This window comes from Elephas maximus, chromosome 6, assembly GCF_024166365.1.
Source record: "Elephas maximus indicus isolate mEleMax1 chromosome 6, mEleMax1 primary haplotype, whole genome shotgun sequence".
In the NCBI taxonomy this organism is placed as follows: Eukaryota; Metazoa; Chordata; class Mammalia; order Proboscidea; family Elephantidae; genus Elephas; species Elephas maximus.
In genome coordinates, this window is record NC_064824.1 from 6,244,237 (window position 1) to 6,258,284 (window position 14,048).

At 40.9% G+C, this 14,048-nt stretch overlaps 1 protein-coding gene across 1 annotated transcript in view; it reads right to left on the reverse strand.

Moving 5' to 3' along the window:
* The window catches only part of CLASP1 (cytoplasmic linker associated protein 1), a 373,393-nt gene that overhangs the window by 194,435 nt on the left and 164,910 nt on the right, over nt 1-14,048 (reverse strand). The gene's annotated exons all lie outside the window — the stretch shown is intronic.

The window sequence follows — 14,048 nt, forward strand, 5'->3', positions numbered from 1 at the left end:
TCACAGTTTATTCAGACTTCCTCGGTTTTCACCTACTGTCGTTTTTCCATCCCACAATGCCATCCAGGATATCGTATTTACATTTACTTGTCATGTCTCCCTGGGCTCCTCTTGGCTATGACAGTTTCTGAGACTTTCCTTGTTTCCGATAACCCTGACAGTTTTCAGGACTGGTTAGTTATTTTATAGGCTATTCTTCCATTTTGGTTTGTCTGATGTTTTGTCATAGTTAGACAGTGGTAATAGGCTTTTTCTGTGGAAGACGAAAGGGGTAAACTGCCATTCTCATCACATCATATCAAGGTTACACGCTACCAACAAGACTGTTGATGCTGACCTTGATGTCCTGACTGAGGTCTGTTTGCCAGGTTTCTCCAATGTAAAGTTATTTTTCCCCCTTTCCATACTGTACTGTTTGGCAGCAAGCCACCATGTGCCACCTACACTAAAGGATTAGGAGTTATGCTCCCCTCCTTGAGGGTGGAATATTTACATGACTTGGAAGTCTTCTGAACACGAGATTTGTCTATTCTCTCCCACTCATATATTTATTCAATCCTATTTATATCAGTATGGATTCGCGGATATATACTTTACACTTTGGATTATAACCCAACAGTACTTTATTTATTGTGTTGCTCAGTGTCCCCGCTGTGGCCGCTGGGAGTTCATTCAGTGGCTCTCACGTCCCTCTGACATACCCCCACCATTGTTCTGTTTTGTTTTTTGACCACTTCCTTACTTTCTGGCACTACAAGATACGCTAGGCTCATCTTATACTTTCCCTGCCCAGGCCTAGAATTAGCCATTTCTGCAAGGAACGCTGATTCCTTTGACTGGAAAATAATGTCAGAAACCAAGATCTGGGTACTGGGTGGCAGTTTCTTTTTAAAAGATCTTATTATACATCTGACTGCACATCTTGGGTTCTTTCTTCTTTTTGTTTTTTAAGAGGGCTCTCTGTATCTCTGCATGTAAATCCACCTCAACACTTTAAACCTGAGTCCAACTTTCACCTCCTGCTAGTAGTTGTCTAAAGCCACAGGAGGGTGCCATGTACCTGTCTCACACAGCACGGCTTTCATGTGCCCAGCCCTGTGCCAAGCTGTCTACACATACCACCTCTTCTACGCCTCCCAGTGGTACAGCAATTATCATCACCCCAACCACATGAGGAAACTGAGCCCGGCCATCGCAGTCAGCAGCCCAGGTCACAGGTCAGTGCACTGGCCACTCACATGCAGTCTCCAAAGTCCACGCCCTCACTCAGTCCAGCTCTGAAGGCACTTGTCCACTCACAATCTGCCACTGGCTCCCGTCACCTAGAACAGTAGTTCCAAAGGCCAATTAGAGGCCTGGTGACATTTTTTGGATCATCTACACCTGTCTGCATCAAACTCAGAAAAATAAGGAAAAACTGGTCAATTTTTCATAAGCTAAGTTTATTTCATTTAAAGAACTAGCACTTATATTCAAATCTTTCTTAATATTTTATTGGTATTAATGCCCCTTGCTTTATGAAATGGTTATGACAGATGGTTCCTTTCAAGACCCCTTATATTTACAATATGCCTTGTAATTGTATCTAGGTTTTTTATCTTGTTTTTTTTTTTTTTCCTTATATTTGGTAAAATTAAAGCTGACCACCCTGTATCAATTCCTCAACATGAATTTTTAAATTTTAATCCTCTGAGAAGTAAACGGACCACATATATTAAAAATTCAGCTTCTCAGTTAAGGCCCCCGTCCATTCCCCCTCTGCCTTCCCCTCCACAACACCAAGCTGCTTTTAAAAACAAACTCATCATGTTTATATGATAATTTCCTCACCTCTTCCTCCATCCCATCCACATGGCGAACTCTTAACGAAAAACATCACATTTTCAAAGGGACTAAAACTTGGTTATGAAGTACTGATGATGCATGTTTTAATAATATCTCTCCGACTGCTTTCATTTTTTAATTATTCCCTAGGGCAACTATTGAAAATGGCACAATTTTGGGATCAAAGAAGAAAACAAACTCAAGGTTTCATCACGGCAGCAGAAAGGCAACAACACTCAGCTTGGCCAGATGTCTTGCTGGAGGGAGGGCTGGTATAAGACTGCAAAGCCCAGGGTTCTGCCCTTTGGCCCATCACTAGCTCAATTACAGAAAACCTGAAGCCTTCCTACTCTTGATGGAGCTGTTATGAAGATCATAAAAAAAAAAAAAAAAACAGAGAAAATACGAGGGAGAAAGTGCTTTGAACATACTCTACACAGTCATTAGGTAGAATCGCTGGTACTGTATTTCGCAGACTGTTAACGGTTCCTTTTTTTTTTTAATCATGGTTTAACGCAGATGAAGACAAATATGCCACTGCTACAAGAAGTACCTTTTAATTCTTGTTTTCTACCACATTTGCTGTTACTTAGGGTAAGAGTAAGCAACACTTCTAGCACGCGTTTCAGACATCTGTGACTAAGGCGGGAGGCAGTTTGAATTACCAGGCAAAAGAACAATATTTTAAACTCAGGTCCACGACGGCTTCCTCCGTGGCCTTTAATATAAAAGAGTCGACTACCATAATTCTTTTGCCCTGTTGTTTAAAAAAACAAACTAAAACGCAACAACTTAAGACAAATGCTGCTTCTAAGTAACAAGCTGTCAAATTCTCAAATGAAAGGGCTTTCAGAGACATCAGTTTGGAGCATGAATTACTTAACTCTCCTGCCCGGGTACTGATCACCTACAGCACTACAACCTGCAAACAGAATGCTGTGACGATGTAGGCAATACAAGTACTACATGGTACCTTAAATTCTCAATTTAAAAGCATAACAAGCAAGCAGAAATGCAGCATCTTCCAACATGACCATTTTCATCCAAACTAAACCAGATTTAGTTTAAGAAAATGGATATAACAGCTAAACAATCCGCTATCAGATAAACAGAAAAAGCTCACTGGAAGCGTGCCGATCTCGCGGCAGCAGGAGGTAGAGCAACACCTGTTACCGGGCACAGCCCTCCTTGTATATGACGGGCTTCAGCTGAAAAGTCTGGAAATATCCTTCAGAGATAACAAATCCAACAATTAAAAGCCTGTCAGGAAAAACACCCCCAAAGGAAAGCAAGACAGCAGTGCAGACTGTACGCGTTACACCACTTGCACTCCTCCTTCAGAAGCAAACCTTGTTCACACGCAGCTCTTCCACAATGATTTCAGTCTGCTAGAGCCTCGCTTGGTGGGAAGGCTAAAACCATCCCTGAAGGCTAACCAATTAGGGTTTTTGTAAACAACACCTCTCTGTGGTTTTTTTCTCCCAATTTTTCATTTTAAAAATGCAAATCTTCCAAAAGGAGGAATAAATTTCAAGCCAGGATTCTCATGACAGCAGCAGCACCCTCACACTGCCATGGTTTGTATGTGCTTCTCTGGCACAAGGGGAAATCTTAAGACATTTCCAGCCAACGGATCCCTTTCAGGACAGTTTACACTTACAATATGCCTTGTAATTATAAGATTGATTTTCATGACCTCCATGCTATGAGCACAAGAGAGGAGAAAAAAAAATAAAAGCATGTAAAATAGAGGCTGATGAAAGTACCTCTAACCTCAGCTCACTGTCCTACGTCCCCTCTCCTAGCCCTTGAGAGGTCAATATTAATGTATCTGTAGTTTTCACAATTTTTCTTTTTTTCTCTAAATGCAAATCATCCACAGCAATTATTTTTCTAAGGTTCATCCATAATTTTCAGTTATCAGAGCAATTTATAAGTATTCTAAATGTTTTCCTCCTCACGTGACAGTAATTACAAACGCTTTTCAGAATGTATTAGAATAGCCTACCTTTCCCGGTAGTCATGACCGCTGGTGATCCTGGTATCAAATAAACAATGCTCTGAAAGCTATACCTACTCACAGCCACAGAAGCATCGGCAACTCTCCACCCACACAACCTCCTCAGCGGGATCCAGCACCAAAGATAACTGCCACCCGGCTCCAAAATAAAAGTCCAGGCTGTATGTTACACTGATCTTTAAGAAGAGGGGGTGAACCTTCTCCACCACCTCGACTCAAGTGAGACAGCCTTCTGTATAACTGGCATTAAAAAATTTTTAACCAACTGATTTCCATATCAAGAAACAGAAAATAGGGATATTCCTATCACATGCCTTAAATTAGAATACTATCAAAGAGCAATCTTATTTGCAAATGGAAGACTAAGTAAGCTGTCAGTTGCAGCTCAAGCTATTTCAGCTGGTCTCAGGCCAACCTCTGCCCAGCTATTTTAGGTGGTGTCCTTGGCAAAGCACAGCAACAGCCCACCACAACTGCCAGCCTTGCTGCCTATTACCCGTAACTCTAACACCTTCCTAAGACAAAAAACCAGAGCCCCAAACCTTGTAATAAACAGAGTGAAGTAAGGGCTGGGGTCGGTGGGGGAATACATTTATTTTCAATCATCATTTTTAAAGGCTACAAATGGATAATCGCACCTTGGCTTCTTAACACAAGAACAGAGAACCCCATTGACTTCTAAACAATTGTTTGGGCCTAGCTGCTCTATCAGCAGTTCAGATCTTACCTAACAGACAATCCATGCCTAGCCTACTTGTTTTCACCTGCCCGGTATTTCTCATTTGCAATAACTTAGAAATAAAACCAGTAACATTTTTCAAATTATAAAAACTTATTTTAGTATAAAACATAAGGCAGGATGCACTGGGAACAAAATGATATCAAAGGTACATTCAAGTATGTTCTTGTTACCTACCTTTAAGTCAATTCCAATTCACAGCAACCCTACAGGACAGAGTACAACTGCCCTACAGGGTTTCCCAGGCTGAAATCTTTACCGAAGAAGGTCACCAGGTCTTTTCTCCCAAGGAGCAGCTGGTGAGTTGAACTGTAGACTTTTTGGGTAGCAGCCAAGCACTTAACCACTGAACCACTAGGGCTCCTTCATTCAAGAATAAAGGCCAATAATTTTTTGACTATTTGTTATCTAGTTTGTAGTTCTGTCAGCAAATAAATATTAGAGCTTTTTCTTTAGTTAGAGATTTATTATTAAATTTCCACAGATTTAACCAACATGGCATGTCCTTTCCTTGTAAACATGTTAGCTCTGTTAAAAAACGCAAAACTGTGTGTATTTGTAACCCAAATTAATGTCCCTGGGGCTCACTTCAATCAAATCCAATGAAAGATCATTAAGTGATGGCAAATAAAGGACAGTGATTAGTCTACAATTACTGGCTCTTTCATGCTGAAAACCCACTTCTGCCATGAGCATGAGCACATCTGCACAATTTAAGAATTTACATAGAAAATAATTTGCTTTTGAAACCCATGGTAGTAAAAACTGTAATTTTTGCTTCAAGGGATTTGTTAATTACATGGAGATGGGGAAAAAAAAGAAAGAAATAGCTATAAAACAACATAATTTAACTCCTATACTCTAGCCATTCAAAGCTGAAAGATCTCTGGGTATCCTAGCAACAAGAAGGAAAAATGCAAAGATGAAGTTAGAGAGTTGACTTCAAATTACTACTTTGCCACAGAGGCCAACGAAATAGAACTGAAAACCCAGAAATACATCCAAACATCTACGGTCAACTGATTTTCAACAAGGGAGCCAAATCCATTCAATGGGGAAGAAACAGTCTCTTCAACAAATGGTACTGACAAACCTGGATCTTCACGTGCAGAAAAATGAAGGATCCATATCTCATGCCATACACAAAAAAGAATTCAAAAGGGATCAAAGAGTCAGCCTAATTGGACTGGACTAAAAGCAAAGAGGTTTCCAGGATAAAATGAAAGCTTCAAAGGTCAGCGGAGCAGGGGCTGGGGTCTGGGGAACTTGGTTTGAGGGGACTTCTAAGTCAATGGGCAAAATAATTCTATTATGAAAACATTCTGCATCCCACTTTGAATTGTGGCGCCTGGGGTCCTAAATGCCAACAAGCGGCCATCTAAGATACATCAATTGGTCTCAACCCACCTCGAGCAAAGGCAAAGGAAGAACACCAAGGTCACACGACAACTAAGAGCCCAAGAGACAGAAAGGGCCACATGAACCAGAGACCTACATTATCCTGAGACCAGAAGAACTAGTTGGTGCCCGGCTACAATCGATGTCTGCCCTGTCAGGGAGCACAACAGACAACTCCTGAGGGAGCAGGAGACCAATGGGATACAGACCCCAAATTCTCATAAAAAGACCATACCTAATGGTATGACTGCGACTAGAGGAATCCCAGAGACAATGCTCCCCAGAACTTCTGATGCCACAGGACAGGAACCATTCCCGAAGACAACTCATCAGGCATGAAAAGGACTGGTCAGTGCGGGGGAGAGAGATGCTGATGAAGAGTGAGCTAATTAAATCAGGTGGACACTGGAGAGTGTGTTGACAACTCTTGACTGGAGGGGGGATGGGAAGATAGAGAGAGAGGGAAGATGGCAAAATTGGCACGAAAGGAGAGACTGAAAGGGCTGACTCAATAGGGGGAGACCAAGTAGGAGAAGGGAGTAAGATGTATGTAAACCTACATGTGACAGACTGATTGGAATGGTAAATGTTCACTTGAAGCTTAATAAAAATTAATTAAAAAAAAAAAGGGATCAAAGATGTAAGTATTAAGTCTAAAACCATAAAAGTTCTCAGAAGAAAATACAGGAGCAAAGCATTGGGACCTAATTTTTTTCAGTAATACATTATCAAACACAACTATGAATGTACAATCAACAGAAAACAAAATAGATAACTGGGACCTCGCAAAAGTTAAATACTTTTGTTCATCAAAAGACTTTATTAAAAGAGTAAAGAGACAAGCTACAGACTAGGAAAAATCTTTGGGAATGATAAAACCGATCAGGGTCTAATATCTAAAAATATACATACAGAAAACTTCTACAACTTAACAACAAAACGACAACACAATCAAAAACCTGCAAAGGACATGAACAGAAATGTCACCAAAGAGGATATTCAGATGGCCAACAGACACATGAAAAGATGCTCAATGTCATTAGCCATCAGAGAAATGCAAACCAAAACCACAATGAGATACCATTTCACTCCCACTAGAATACCTCGGATGAAAAAAAAGAGAGAGAGAAATAACAAACATCGGTGAGGCTGTGGGGAAATTGGAACCCTCATTCATTGCTGCTGGGGATGCAAAATGGTACAGCCATTGTAAAAAACCATCTGGAGGATTCTCCAAAAACTAGAAGGAGAGCTGCCATCTGACCCGGCAATCCCACTCCTAGGTATATACCCTAGAGATCTAATAGAAGGGACATGAACAGACATATGGGCACTTACGTTCACTGCACTACTACTCACAATTGCAAAAAGACAGGAACAACCTAAGTGCTCATCAACAGAGGAATGGATAAGTAGAATGTGGTACATACATAAAATGGAATACTACTCAGCGATAAAGAAAAATGAGTTCCTGAAACATCTTACAACACGGATGAACCGGGAGGGCATTATGTTGGATGAAGTAAGTCAAGCACACACACAAAAAATATTGTATATTCTTACTTTTATAAAACGACATGAAAAGGTAAATATACAGAAACTAATACTCATCAGTGGTTATTAGGGATGGGAGGAGGGATTGACTCACTAGATGGTAGATGCTTGTTATTTCTGGTGACAAATAGGGGTGAAGGGTGCATAGCTTCACAGAGGTAAACGATGTCACTAAGACGTACACAAGAAAAAATGACCTGCTGGTAATTGCTTTGGCATGTGTAATTTTGCAATAACAGCAACAACAACCAAAAAATGTACTGGCAGGTATACATGCACGTATGTGGAAACCCTGGTGGTGTAGTGGTTAAGTGCCACAGCTGTTAACCAAAGGGTCGGCAGTTCACATCTGCCAGGTGCTGCTTGGAAACTCTATGGGGCAGTTCTACTCTGTCCTAGGGTCACTATGAGTCGGAATTGACTCGATGGCACTGAGTTTGGCTTGGTTTTGGTAATGCATGTATGCAGGCACATATATGTATACGTATGCATACGTGAGTCTCTGTGTGTACATACAAGTGTACGAATATGTATACGTATATGCACGTGTGTATGTATGTATATTCATACAAATATACATATATATATATATATATAGTAAAGCACATGGGGGCACAGTTACAAATACTTAGAACCAAATACCCTGTAGGATTGGTTTTCTGAGTTTGAAGGATTAGGACAGACTCATGGAACATCTCTGTCAACTGACATAATACAGTTCATAAAGTTATGTTCTACACCCTGGTTTGTGAGTAGTGTCTGGGGTCTTAAAAGCTTATCAGCAGCCATCTAAGAACAAAACTATTGGTCCCTACTATTCAGGAGCAAAAGAGCAAGAAGAAAACCAACGACTCAAGGAAGAAACTAGTCTAACAGGACTAAGAGTCTACGTAAGCCACAGCATCATTTACCCCGAGACCAGGAGAGCTACGTGGTGGCCGGCTACCACTACCAACTGCTCTGATCAGGGGCACAACAGACGGATCCTGAGAGAACGGGAGAAAAATGTGCAACAGAGCCTAAAATTCATATTAAAAAATCCAGACTTACTAGGCCGGCTGAGACTGGAGGACTCCCTGAGATTATTGCCCTGAGATACTCTTTAAGCCTTGAACTGAAATCAGCCTGAGGTCACCTTGTAGCTAAATAACAGACTGGCTCACAAGATAAAGAATATCACCCGTGAATACCGTGTTCCTTTTAAAAATCATCTATATGAGAATAAACAAACAATAATTACTTTAAAACAAAGATGAGAAGGTAAGGGGGCAGGGAAACTAGATTAATGAAAATGGAAAAACCAGAATGGAAATAATGAGAACTTTCACGCATTGTGAAGAACACAACCAATATCACTGAACGATTTGTGTAGAAATTGTTGAACAGGAACTTAAACTGCTGTGTAAACCTTCACTGAAAGCACAATATATATATTTTAAATGACTACTTAGTGGCTTTTTCACTACTGTTTTAGTGATAATTTTATTACATGTTTTAAAACTTAGTCCATGGGTTTTTATAGAAATAAAATCAGTTAAACATCTTAGAACACCATAATCTTGACTATGTCAAGAAATACAACTCAGGATGAAACCTATTTCTTCTCTAAAAGTATTGCCCTTATGATATGAACAGTTTCTTCAAACTCAGCTCAAAATCTAGAGCTTTTATTTCTTGCTTAAAACAGCATTCCTTTAAAGAAAACATAATTTCAAATGCATACCCCAAAAACCTAAAACTCTGAAAACAACACAAGTATGACAGTTACTCCCGAATGATACTCTCTTTATTTAAAGACTGAAATACCCCTAAAGTGGTGCCGTAGGAGGAGAGACCTAGCATTTTGAGCACCAGCTATGTCTCAGGCATGGTGCTAAGAGTTTTACGTACAATCTCAATCTGTACAACATCTCTGCATGATATTCACTCCATTTCACAGATGAACAAACTGGCTCAGAAGTAACATAGCTAGAGTACTAAAGCAGAAGAGAGAAGCCTTCGCTGAAGCTTCTAAATTCTCACTGACACTATGATTACGCTTTCCCTGTATAGGAAAATGGCTATCCTCACTCTAAAATAAACAACTATAACCACTTTTGTCAAACAGGTCACCACTCATTAAACTGACCCCTTGTCGAGTCCTTTTGTTGAGAGTAGGCTGCTGAATTTGCATAAGTGAGGATCTGAGCGACAGGCCATTTGACAGACCCCTTCTTGGGCACCCTGGTTTTGTGGATTGGAGCTACAGCCACTAACCAAAAGGCTGGCAGTTTGGATTCACCAGGCACTCCTTGGAAACCCTGTGGGGCAGTTCTACTCTGTCCTATACAGTCGCTATGAGTCGGAATCCACTCGATGGCAGCGGGTTTGGGTTTTCTCAGGCAACCTAGTAAGCACCTCTGTGAACAGGGTGCTTATCAAACCTAACAGCCTCCAACTATCAGACCCTCTGCCCCAGAGGCTGGATATGAGCCCCATGTCACCATTCTACCCTTATCTTAGTTTTTATTTAGTCTTTCCTCAGTTCCATCTCACATTCCAGACTCCAAAATCCAGTTACTAAATAAGAATTCATGGGAAAAGTAGAGGAAAAAAAAGAACCCAGTTACCTGAGATACAAAGTGTCCATGTTTGCATTCATGATTACTATGCATTCATGATTACTACGAGACAAAGAGGAAAAATGTGTGATTCCTGCCAAATGAGCCAATCAGAAAGGGCTCACCTGGACTAAGAGCAAAGGACAAACTGTCAGGTGTCCTAGAACGTCCTAACACAGACACACAAGACCCTCTACTCAGAGGACTAACAATCCAATGCAGAAGATGGACATTGCCCAAATAATCACCAAATGTAGCAACAACTGTGAAGAATTCCGAAGCAGCAGACTAGGGGATGCTTGGGAGTGTCTAACGGAAAAAAAGCTGGACACAATTTGGGAAGTTCTGGGAGCACCAAGCTGGGCTGACAGCTGAAGGATGCATAGGAGTTAGCTAAGAAAGACAAGAAGAAGAAATATCCTGTGTCAAGATCCAAAGGGGAGAGGTGGTAAAGGACAGAGGACACTGGGGTTTGCTTCAGGGGTGGGGCAGAGACTGAGGTGAGGCTGGACAGAAAGTCGGGGCTCAGGAGGCTGCAGGGCCAGACAGCACTTCGTCACAGTAGCCTGTGTTAAGAATGTTGTACTTCATCTTGAGAGCAATGAATAGGGATCATAAAAGGATTTTTCTTTTTCAACATGTGTGCTAAAGGCAGGAGATAGGCAGGGGATGTTCTGAAAGACTCTTAGTCAAAATTCCCTCCGTGGGACTGGAGACTGCTACCACTACACATGCCACATCACTAACGTGGTGATGTTAATGCTTTTTCCTTTCTCTTGGTAAACAAATGGGAGTCATGAATTGTAATTGTTATTTTCTACCCTTAAAAGATGACCAATAACTCCTGTGTAGAGCTTTTCAGCAAGTTAATGCTTGCCAACTTTCTGTGAAGAGGAGCTGAGGCTTCTTTTCTACCTTATTGTTTCCACTAAAAATTTTCTTGAACCTGACTCAAATGAGGTCATCAGTTACAAATGTCTGTCATCACAGTCCATTGTTTCTGCCCCAAGGGAAGTGATAAAGAGGCTCACAAATTGGAGAAATCTGAACTGTCTACTGTACTTTATACTAAAAAATTTTAATGTAGAAATGGTACCATGGTTATGTTTAAATTAAGAGTGTATCTTTTAGAGATACATATCGAAATATTTAGAGATGAAATGATATGTGGGATAGAGACTAAAAAGACTGGCTACATTTTGACACTTGTTGAAGGTGGGTGACAGATACATGGGGGTTCATTATCCTATTCTACCTACTTTATATTTGAAATTTTCCAAAATGAAGAATGTAAAAGGGAGGGGTGTCAGAACACCGCCCTGCTGTGAGGCAAACACCCAGGTATGCTACAGAGTTTAGTATGAACTGTGTCCACACCAAGAAAGTAGAGGTCGAACTGCTCAGGCCTCTGAGAAATGAAGACCTCACAAACCAAAGTCGAATGCCAGCAAAGGTAAAACTGAACACTGTCTAACACTGTGCAAACAACGGGGCGATGGCAAATCTTTTCACGAGTCTCAGTCTCTTTGACCTCAGAGCAGTTTTTGTCCAGAGGAGGAGGTCAGTCCTTACTTTGGCAAAGCTCTGAAACAGAAGAGTAGATTGGAGGGGCAAGAACGGAAGCAGTGGAAAACTCAGCAGAGTAACTGAACAGCCTAGGCAAAAAGTCACTGCAGACTGGATGAGACTGCTGGAGACGGGGAGAAGAGGGCAGATTTAGGAAACACTTGGGAGTTAAAATCCACAGGGATAAATGCTAATGTTTATGGGGCGTGAAGAAGAGGTGGGTATCAAAGATGACTCCTAAGATTTTATTACATGTCTGGGTTGGTAATAGGGCCAGGTACTGATACAGGAAGCACAGAAAAGATCTAAGATGGAGTTACATTTCATTGTTTTGTGTTTTGTCTTTCAGCAGGAAATAGAGTAGAAGTCTGGTTTGAGGTGCATGTCTCAAATACAGGAGGAAACGTCCAACAGTAACAACTCTGAGGCAAGGTTTATGTCAGAGATAAACATTTAAGAAAATAGTTTATATAGGTGGTATGATGGTTACTTTCATCTGTCAACTTGGCTAGGCTACAGTGCCCAGCTGTTTGGTCAAACACTGGTCTAGTGGTTACTATGGAGAGACAGTAGTTACGTGTGATTAAATCAGTTGGCCTTAAGTGAAGCAAACTACCTTCCACAATGTGTGTGAGCCTCAACCAATCAGTTAAGGGTCTAAGAGCAAAAAGAGAGTTTCCCGGGGGTGTGTTCTATCTCCAAACTATAGACATTTTGCCTGAGCTCCTTCACATTTCTTGTTGCCTGACAAGTCTGCAGGCGTCTCTACCCTGCTGCCTGACATACTGATTTTGGACTTGCCAGGAAATACAGAAAAGAACAACTGTTTCAAATCATGGTAGGTACACAGCAAAGTATGAGTCAAAAGTCCTAGATTCTAGTACCTGCTCTGCCCTGTGTGACAAATCACTTCAGGTAAAAGCTCAAACTTCTTTTTTTAATTGTGGTAAAAATACAAACATTTGCCAGTTTAGCGTTTTTTACATGTACAATCGGTAACATTAATTACGCGCATCCTGTTGACTCAAAATTTTTTACAACTTCAAGATATTCAAAATTTGAACGTTACACTACAATCTAAGATTACTATCTTAAAATAGCTATGATGCAAAAAGGTATTCCAAGTCATAAAAAGTTCCTGTTGACAAAATGACTTTTTAACGGCTTGTCAGTCATACAGCAATTCACTCCCATCTTTTTATACTCCCTGGAATGACAAGAACTAGCCACTTGTCCTCAAATATCATTACAAGGCATAGTGAGAGGAATTCAGAAACTGGAAACAACAGATTGTAATTCAAGTTCCAGTCATTATTTTATTTATTCAACAGTATTTATTGTGTATCTACCATACGTCAGTGGCTTTTTGAGGCACTGAGAAGAAAGGAAATAAAACAAAGGTCTTGCCCTCATCGGTAAACAAATAGTTTCTAGTGGTAAATGCTAAGAACAAAACGAAGCAGGTACAGGAAGAGAGAGTGGCTGGCATATGCTATTCAGTATCATCTCTGTAATGAAGTGATACTTCAGCCGAGATCTGGACAAAGTGAGGGCGAGGGCCATAACGACACCCAGAGGACGAGTGTCTCAGGCCAAAGGAATGATAAGCAGGGGATGCTTCAGAGTGTTCAAAGGAGCAAGGAGGCTAAAGTGGCTGGAGCAGAGAGAGCCCAGGGTAGAATGATGCAAGGTGACATCAGAATGGTAGTCAGGGCCGGATCACACAAGGCCTGCTGAGCCACTGAATTGTCACCTGTGTGTCATGGGAAGCCTCCGGAGATTCTGAGTGGGAGGCTGACATTAGTCCAACTTATATTTTAAAAGGATTACTCTGGTTGCTGTATGAAAACAGACCATAAGTGTGGGGATTGAGTAGAAGCAAGGGTACCACAGAGCCCAGGGAAATGTCACGCCAGCCTGCATGAGGAGGGCTGCTGTGGTCATAATGACATGTCTGGCCTCAGGGTGTATTCTTAAAGTAAAGCCAACAAGATTAGCTAACGGATTCAACGTGGATGACTCCAGCTTCCGGCCTCGGAAAGTGGGTGAACGGAAGTTATATCTTAAGACTCATAAACCCTTAATAAAAACATCTAATTCAGCTGTCCAGAAACACCATAAGCATTACTAACATAAAAGTGAAAAAGCAAAAGCAGAGTTATAGGCAGTCACCAGATTACTGACAAACTCCGTTCCTAAATATGATTTTAAATCAAATTTGTGTGTAAGTCGGGAGAGTTAGGTATGGGCTGTATCTAATGTCACTTAGTCAAATACCAGTAAATAGTGTACCTCTCTATACTTTTTTTTTTTTAAAACAACATTAAAGAGAAACTTCCAGATACAT